The sequence below is a fragment of the Gopherus evgoodei genome, chromosome 6 (genome assembly GCF_007399415.2).
Source record: "Gopherus evgoodei ecotype Sinaloan lineage chromosome 6, rGopEvg1_v1.p, whole genome shotgun sequence".
Lineage (NCBI taxonomy): Eukaryota > Metazoa > Chordata > Testudines > Testudinidae > Gopherus > Gopherus evgoodei.
The window spans coordinates 4,433,861-4,443,218 of NC_044327.1; positions in this window are offsets into that span (position 1 = coordinate 4,433,861).

Below are 9,358 nucleotides of genomic sequence, written 5' to 3' on the forward strand. Positions count from 1 at the left end.
TCTTACTAAATTAAGTTTAAGAAACTTAGATCATTGTAGTAAAAATGCAACAGTTTCTGGATTAGTGTGGGATTGTAGGTAATGTCTCTAGGAGAAGGGATGGTTCAGTGGTTTGAGATTGGCCTGCTAAACCCAGGGTTGTAAATTCAATCCTTGAGGAGGCCATTTAGGGAACTGGGATAAAAATCTGTCTGGGGACTGGTCCTACTTTGAGCAGGGGGTTGGACTAGATACCTCCTGAGGTCCCTTCCAATTCTATGATCTCTAATGTAAACCCTGGGAAGTGTTATGAGCTTCTAAGAACTATGTCCCAGACAGGATGAACTTTTAAAACTAGGTGGGGTTTCCAGGAAATCTTCAGAGGAAGATGTATGCAAAGCTACTCTCCCCTTCCCCAGTTATGCAAGAATGCAGGCTTTTGATGCTTCACCCTGAGGAGGTGAACCTTTCTCTGCTGATCACCTGGTTCATGAGGCCAAAGCAAGAGACCTACAGCGTGACACTGCAATGCAAGGGTGTGCTTGTTCTGAGCCAAGGCCATTATGAACTTATAACCACAGCAAAAGCCCCCTGTGAGGTTTGAAGGACTGATGCCTACCAAAGCTCTTCTTGGAGTTGGGGTGGTCTCTGGTAAGCTTATTAGCATGTGTGTAAAATCTTCTATTGCATTTACTTTAAGAATAAATGTGAATGCTTACAAAGCGCTATGTGGTACCTTATAACTTCTGCCAATTAGGCTGTTCATAGTCTGTGAGGAGAAAGCAAAATAGGCCTGCTTAAGCAGTCTTACTGTCTAGGAATATCATTGTGTAGGCAAGGAACTGTGCAGCCTAAGAAAGCCCCATCAGGAGCAGGAGAGATGCATATCTCTTCCCAAGAGAGATGATGGCTGAGGAGCCAGGAGCCTAGAGTGGATGCCCTCACTGGACCATGATGGGGGAAATACAGGTGCAGTTGCCCTGGACTATGACCTAGAACAATGACACTTATGCAATTCACGCTGTTTTCCCTGAACCCTCTCACGGGTAACATAGTAGTTGTGAACACTTACCACCTAGTGGTAGACAGGCATTGCCCTCATTCTAGCACCATTGCTCTTTACTTAACAGACCCAACATGGCACATACAGATCATACAACACATTCTAAATCATAGAATATCAGGGTTGGAAGGGACCTCAGGAGGTATCAAGTCCAATCCCCTGCTCAAAGCAGGACCAATCCCCAACTAAATCATCCTAGCCAGGGCTTTGTCAAGCCAGGCCTTAAAAACCTCTAAGGAAGAAGATTCCACCACCTCCCTAGGTAACCCATTCCAGTGCTTCTCCATCCTCCTAGTGAAACAGTTTTTCCTAATATCCACCTAAATCTTCCCCCACTGCAACTTGAGACCATTACTCCTTGTTCTGTCATCAGGTACCACTGAGAACAGTTTAGATCCAAAATGCAATGTCCCTCACCAGCTCACCTCTCCCTTGGGCATCCTTGGGACACCGTCTGTGTTCTGTCAGACAGGCAGGACGTGTTCTCCACCCCCCCTACCTACTCTGCCCCTGCAGCAGCCTCCCTCATCTTAATCTGGTCCAAAATGGCTCTCCTCCCTAATCCTTCTGGTGAGTCCCTTTATGGGCTTCTGTTGGGGTCACCTACTTCTTTTGTTCTGCCTTTTGTTTTGCCTTTTCCATTGCTCCAAGGGGAGGAAGGTCTTCTCCCAGGTAAAGCAAATCCATTGTCCCCACTTGTACTTTGAATAGACCATCGTTGAGTGATGATCAACCACCACTGTGTCTGGCTTGCAAAAACAACTGTTTCAAAGGACCATTCAAGGTGAAGTGGCCCATTAACACTTCTGTAGTCACAGGACAAAAAAGGGGAATTAGTGGGTTACAGATTGTTATACTAAACCAGGAATGGGCAAACTACAGCCCGGGGGGGGGGCCATATCCGGCCCTCCAGGTGTTTTAGTCTGTCCTCCGAGTTCCTACTGGGAAGCGGGGTCCGGGGCTTGCTCCGCTTCAGCGCTCTAGCCAAGGAGCAGGGCTGGGGTTCTGCCCCACTCCACACAGATCCTGGAAGCAGCAGTATGTTCCCCCTCTGGCTTCTATGTGTAGGGGCAGCCAGGGAGCTCCACATGCTGCCCCCACCCCAAGTGCTCCCTCTGCAGTTCCTATTGGCTGGGAACCACAGCCAATGGAAACTGCAGGGGCTGTGCCTGCAGACAGGGCAACGCGCAAAGACACCTGGCTGCACTTCTGCATAGAAGCCGGACAGGAGACATGCCGCTGTTTCTGTGAGCTGCTTGAGGTAAGCACTGCCTGGAGCCTGACCCCGACCGCCTCTCATGCCCCAGCCACCTGCCCCAGCCCTGATTCCCCTCCCACCCTCTGAACCCCCAAGTTTGTGAGCATTCATGGCCCGCCATACAATTTCCATACCCAGATGTGGCCCTTGGGCCAAAAAGTTTGCTCACTCTGTACTAAACCATAAATACAGTGTCTTTATTAAGACCATGATTTTTAGTTTCCAGCAAAGTTATGAATTTAAGCTCCCAGGCTTGTCTTTTGGAAGTGTCATGCAGATTTCCTTTGAGGGTGAGGACTGAGAGGTCAGATATAGAGTGATTGTTTTGTGAGAAGTGTTTCCGCACAGATGTGGTGTTTTTACCTTTTATGATTTTCCTGTGTGAGTTCATTAAAGAGCGTAGTGATGTCTAGTTTCACCCACACAGTTGTTGTTGGGGCATTTAGTGCACTGGCTGAGGTACCTCGCATGTTTCGAAAGGTGTGTGGAGGTGTGAGTGGGGAGTTCTGATCATTGTAGTCGTGGAGGTATGTCTGCAGGTTTTGCATTTGTTGTTCTGGCAGGGTCCGGTGCCTCTTTGAGTTGGTGTGTCCCGCTCTGTGGGGAGCTGCTTCTGATGATGAGCTTGGAGAGGCTGGGGAGTTGTCTGCAGGCCAGAAGAAAGAATTCAGGAAAGATTTCTTTCAGAATGGGGTCCCCATCGAGTATGGGTTGTAGCTGTTGGATGATACCCTGTATGGCTTCCAGTGTGGGGCGGTAGGTGACAACTAGGAGTGTGCGGTTGGGGCGTGGGGGAAAAACGCATTATTTATGTACTGAAGCAGCTTCTTTCAAGGTATTTGTGTGGCCTGTTCCATGATGCGATTTACTTCCCTATAGAGTGTCCTTGTTTGGTGAAGGTTGTTTTGAGTGTGTTAAGGTGTTAGAGGAAACCTGCATAACACTTTCGAAAGACAAGCCTGGGAGCTTACATTTATAACTTTGCTAGACACTTAAAAATCATGGACTGAACAGAGGCACTGGATTTACAGCTTATTACAAGAATAGTGGAGTGAGCACCCCGCTCCGGAGAGAGAGGGTTAATGCAGCTCTGGGAAAGGGCTGCCCCAAGGAGCCAATCAGGGGAGGGCAGGTAGCAGCCAATCCGGGCCCAGGAGGGCTGGTATAAAAAGGGCTGTGAGCTAGGTTGCAGGTAGTCTCACTGCAGCCTTGGGGTGGGAAGGACTGGGCTGCCTGGGAGCACAGGGTACCTTCAACAGAGAAGTGCTGGGGAAGGGGCAGGCTGAGCTGGGGAGCTCAGGCCTGGTGATCTCCCAGGCTGAGGCCTTGACAGGAAGGCCTAAGTAGGGCTGGGCTTACCATGAGGTGAACTGAGGCAGCTGCCTCAGGGGCCAGACTGTGGGAGGGCACTACTAGGACCCAGCCTGTAGAAAATTGTGTCTGCTGCTGGTCATATGTATTCTCTCTGCTCTAGACGCACAGAGATGGTGGAGTGCTGTGCTGGAGGAAGGAGGGCACAAGAGACATAACAGGCAGGCAGGAGAAAAGGTGAGAGAGAATAACAGAAAGCAGCAGGAGCTGCAGGGAGAGAGAGGAGGAGGCACCTCTTATGTACCTCTCCAGCACCCCAAGGAGCCTGGACTGATTCACACCAGATTCTCAGAGAGCTTCCTGTTTCCTGCTGCTTCCCTGAACCCGCCTGAGGAGAACAGGCAGTCAACTGAAGTAGTAGGAGCCAGTTAGGCCCTTAAGACGCTGATATCTTCCCTCACTCAGGCCCTGCTACCAGCCTGCTTATTTGTCCCCTTCAACTGAGTGTTGAGAGCCACTATAGCTGGCACAGAAGAGCCGTCATGAGTGAAAGAAGAAAACACCCCTCTGGGGCAGCATTCAGAAAAAGAAAGAAAGCAAAGGAAGCTTTTCTATCTAAGCAGGAAGGAGCTCGCCTGAGACACATAGACACAAATGTTCACATTGAGCCTGCCGGCCCCAGTGAGGATGTGAGTGGTGAGGAGATGCCTGATCTTCCAGTTAGTCAGAGTGCAGGTGACCTGACAGCTACTGCAGCATCCATATTTTCATCTCAAATGGATGTAACTATGCACATTCCTGAAGAAAAGTGTGGATCAGAGAAGAGTGTGGTGGAGGCGCAAGAAACAGCTGCTGCTGAGTTTAGTTTCTTAAGTCCAGATGGTCCAGGGTTGTGGACCCACTAGAGCAGTAGCCTGAGGGACTTCCTTGTACTGCATGGGCCACAGCAAGTGAAAAACTTCATGTTCCCCAAAGACAATGAAAATAGAAGTTTCCATCCAACACATTACTCGCGTGAAATCCCCAAAGGTGACAAAGTGGAGAGGCCATGGCTCATGTACTCAAAAACCCAGAATGCTGCATACTGTTTTTGTTGCAAACTCCTCCAGTCTAATGTTCCAGCCACATTGGGTTCTACAGGAACAAAGGGCTGGAAAAATCTGGCTAGAAATCTGGCATGCCATGAGAACGAAGCAATCCACCAGAGAGCATTCCATAGGTGGAAAGAGCTTGAGATGAGACTAAGGTTAAAGCCACCACAGATGATCAGCATCAAGAGAAGATTGCATCAGAGTCTCTTTATTGGCAAAATGTTCTGAAAAGGCTCATTGCCATTGTGAGAATGCTTGCTACCCAAAACCTAGCACTGCGTGGCACTTCAGATCAGCTGTATGTGCCAAACAATGGAAACTTCCTTAAAACTGTGGAGCTGATGGCTGAGTTTGATGCTGTACTCCAGGAGCATCTAAGAAGAGTCACCACCCAAGAAATGTACACAAACCACTACCTTGGAAAAATAATTCAAAAAGAGATCATACAGTTACTGGCAACAAAAGTCAAACAGAAGATTGTGGCAGATCTGAAGTCAGCAAGATATTACTCTGCTATTCTGGACTGCACACCTGACATCAGCCATACGGAACAAATGACTTTAATGATGTGTTTTGTAACAGAACCTAGTGAAAATGTCCCTGCAATGGTGACTATAGGAGAGCATTTTCTAGAATTTATTGACATTGATGATACTACAGGAGCTGGTATGACAAATGTGCCTCTTAAAAAGCTGGAAGATAGGGGAATTGCGATAGCTGACGTGAGAGGTCAGGGCTACGATAATGGTGCCAACATGAGAGGAAAGAACAGAGGAGTGAAGACATGGATCCAAGAGTTAAAATCTTGAGCTTTTTTTGTCCCATGCCATTCTCATTCATTGAACTCGGTGGTCAGGTTTGCAGCATCAGCTTCTAGTGAGGCTGCTGAATTTTTTAATGTAATTCAGAGCATCTATGTATTTTTCTCTGCATCAACTTATTGATGGCAAATTTTGAAGCAACATCTGGTGGGAACATCCTCTCTGACACTGAAACCACTGAGTGCCACACTATGGGAAAGTCACGTGGAGGCAATAAAGCCTATCAAACACCAACTTGGGAAGATAGATGATGCCATATTGGCATTATGGAGGATAATGCTATGACAGGAACTGTTCGTAGGAGAACAGCGGCAGAGGGAAATGGAATCACCAGAAACATACGTGACTTCAAATTACTGTGTCACTTAATGTTGTGGCATGACACCCTGTTTGAAATAAATGTTGCAAGCAAGAGACTCCAAGGCGTTGACCTTGATATATCTGGAGCAATGGAACAACTGGACAAAGCAAAGTCATACCTACAGTCTTACCGGTCAGATGAGGGATCTCAAAACATTCTGAAGAGTGCACAGAAGTTGGCAGAGGAACTTCACACTGAAGCTGTTTTCCCATCCATTCAAGAATACAGGAGTCACTGAAGAAGAAGACATTTTGATTACGAGGCATGGGAGAATCCCATAAGAGACCCCAAAGCAACAATTCAAAGTTGAATTCTTCAACCAGGTGCTAGATTGTGCAATACAGTCAGTTGAAGAACGTTTCATGCAGCTCAAGGAACGCAGCAGTATATTTGGGATGTTGTATGATATTCCAAAACGTGACTCCTCACTATACCTGAAGAAGACCTACACCAGCAATGCAGGGCACTAGAGACAGCGTTGGCACATGATGACATGCACGATATTGATGCGAGTGATTTAGGTGATGAACTGAAAGCCCTTTCAAGATATATTTCAGCAGGATCAATTCCAAACGCTGTTCTGGACTGTATGTGCCCAAATAAGATGACCCCCCCTCTTTCCAAATGCTTTTGTTGTGCTGCACATACTTCTAACACTTCCTGTAACAGTTGCCAGTGGAGAACGCAGCTTCTCCAAGCTGAAGTTAATAAAAACACATCTATGCTCCACAATGACACAGGAGAGGCTGGTCGGCTTTGCAACCATCTCAGTAGAGCATGAGCTGGCCCAGACTGTTGACCTTCAGGAAGCAGTTCAAACCTTAGCAACCAAGAAGGCACGGAAAGCACCACTTTGGTTATTCAAACAGATAAAAATGCCAGTGTTTACTATGCAGATGAGAAAAGTCACATTTGTTGTTCAGCCATTTGAAAATTAAGTGTTACGTAAAATTTTTGAACAAGGTATTTTAAGTTAGTTCTCCTTTATTGGGGTAGATAGCAGAGCAGTACCATGAGAGGAGTAGAACAGGAAGTTGAGGGGCACAGAAAGTGGTGGAAAGAAAAAAAAAAGCCACTGGCAAAGAGATATTTATAACCCGGGTGATCTCCACCCCCCCCCCCGGCCTGCACCTCCCCTGAGTGTCCCCCGGCCCTGACTTGCTTCCCCCAGCCCCTTCCCAGCCCCAGAGCAGAGCAGCTCCATGTTGCCATTGCTGCAGGGTCCTAGTGACCCCATGTCACTACCAGGGCAGACTGACTGTGAGCCTGCCCTTCCCCCTCAGACCCTTTCATTTTCCAGTGGGACCCTCCAGCAGCACAGAGCCCCTCTGCCCATAGTCACTGCTCCTGCCCCATGCTGGGCAAGGAGGCAGCCCCATCCCTCACCCCCAGTAGGCTACAGTCAAGGGCAACAGCAGGGGAGGAGGCGCACGCAGCACCCCCCGGCACCCACCACAGGGGAGGTGAGGGAGATTCCTGGACCTGAGAGGGGCCCTAGGAGCACATGCAGTGACAGTGTGCTGCTGTAGGGGGGGGCAGGAAAGGGGGGCTCCTCCCCCAGAGCTTGCTGCTGCTGGCAGGGAAAGGGCTGGGGGGAGTCCTCCTCTTTGGCCCCTGTCCCAGAGCAGCCTGCCTCAAGCTCATCCCCAGTCCTGCCACACCCCAGAGCCCATACCCCCAGCCAGAGCTTTCACCCCCCTGCACCCTAACCCTCTGCCCGAGCCCTGAGCCCCTTCAGCACCCCAAACACCTTATCCCCAATCCCAGTCAGAGCCCTCACCCCCCATACTCCAACCCTCTGCCCCAGCCCTGAGCCCCTCCTGCACTCCAAACCTCCCATTCCCAGCCCCAGCCAGAGCCCTCACCCCTACTCTCACCCTGACCCCCTCCCACACTCCAAGGCCCTCATCTGCAGCCACAACCCACAGCCCTCACCCCTGCATCCCATCCCTCTGCACCCCTCCCATCCCCAAACTCCCTCCCAGAACCTGTACCCCAATCCCCTGCCCCAGCCTAGAGCCTGCACCCCAGACCTCCTCCCTCACCCAAACTCCCTCCCAGAGCCTTGGGCAGGTGGTGGGTGGAGTTTGGGTGGAGGCGGGTTCTGGGCACCACCAAAATTTCTACAAATCTGCCACCCATGATCCTGCTCTGCAGACCTGAACTCCCAGCATTCTCAGGACACGTGCTGATCCCTAGTGTCCACTGCTGATATCCAGCACCTCTCTTCTCTCTTAACCTGTGAGTCCCTCTCTGGATTGGAACTGGACTGGAACCAAAGATCATCTTGAAAGCAACATTACCAGTCCAAACAGTCAAAAATCATGAGTTAGACCCCCCAAAATCACAGGCTCTACCACTGCCCCTTCGTTCATTCTTTAGCGGCAATTCGGAGGCAGGCCCTTCCCTCCTAGAGGGGCTGAGGGACCTGCCGCTGAATTGCCACTGAAGAGCTGGCCCTGGGGGAGGGCGCAATTTTATATTCTTGCCTCGGGTGCAAAAATACCTAGTTACGGTTCTGCACCCTGCTACAGTAACCCATTGTTTCCAGTAACTCTACTTGCTATCATTTCATTCTCTGTTCTTTGTGAAATAAACTTAGTGTTTGCCCTGGAAACATAGACTCATAGACTCATAGACTCTAGGACTGGAAGGGACCTCGAGAGATCATCGAGTCCAGTCCCCTGCCCTCATGGCAGGACCAAATACTGTCTAGACATTCCCTAATAGACATTTATCTAAGTCCTGTGTAGTAAGCAGAGCTGGGGTTTAAGGTGTAACTAGTAAGCTGTGCTGAACTGTTTCTTTGGAAACAGCATCCCTGCTAATTCTGTGAGTGTCCAGTAAAGAAGGGGCTGGTCACTACAGGAGGATACTCAGAGAGTTGAAGTGTATATATTTCTAGCTAACCAGTAAAGAATGGGACCTGCAGAGCCCTGAGGGGAGTGTTTGTGTTGACACTACATGGTGGAGTCAGGGACAATGGGCACGGACAAGGCTCCCTCTTATTAAGGCAGGTGATATTGAGGTGCCTCACAACCCTGGATAACCATGGGGAAGCATCATAGAAGGGCAGGGATTTAAAATCTAAATTGCTAAATATTGAACCATAACGCTGGGTTTTAAAGATGCTTTGGCTGGATTTCTCTTCAATACAGGATTCAAATGGGGAAAAGGGAATCAGAAATAAACCAGAGAAATCCCAAGCATCATTGCCAACTGCAGAGAGAAATGAGGCATGTGGTCTCCATCTCCAGATCATAATGACTAAGAGAGTGAAAGCTGCTGGACCATTTACAGTTATTCATAGATTTAAGTGCCAAAATATCAAAGAATCAACAGCCAAGACTGTGTGGCAGCTGCCTGGAAAGAAATAGTTTATACAAGATCAAGACAGATTTTTCTAAAGATTTGGAATTAAGAGAGCCTATCCAATTTTGGCAGGACTTAAAGGTCGACCTCACCTGGAGAAAT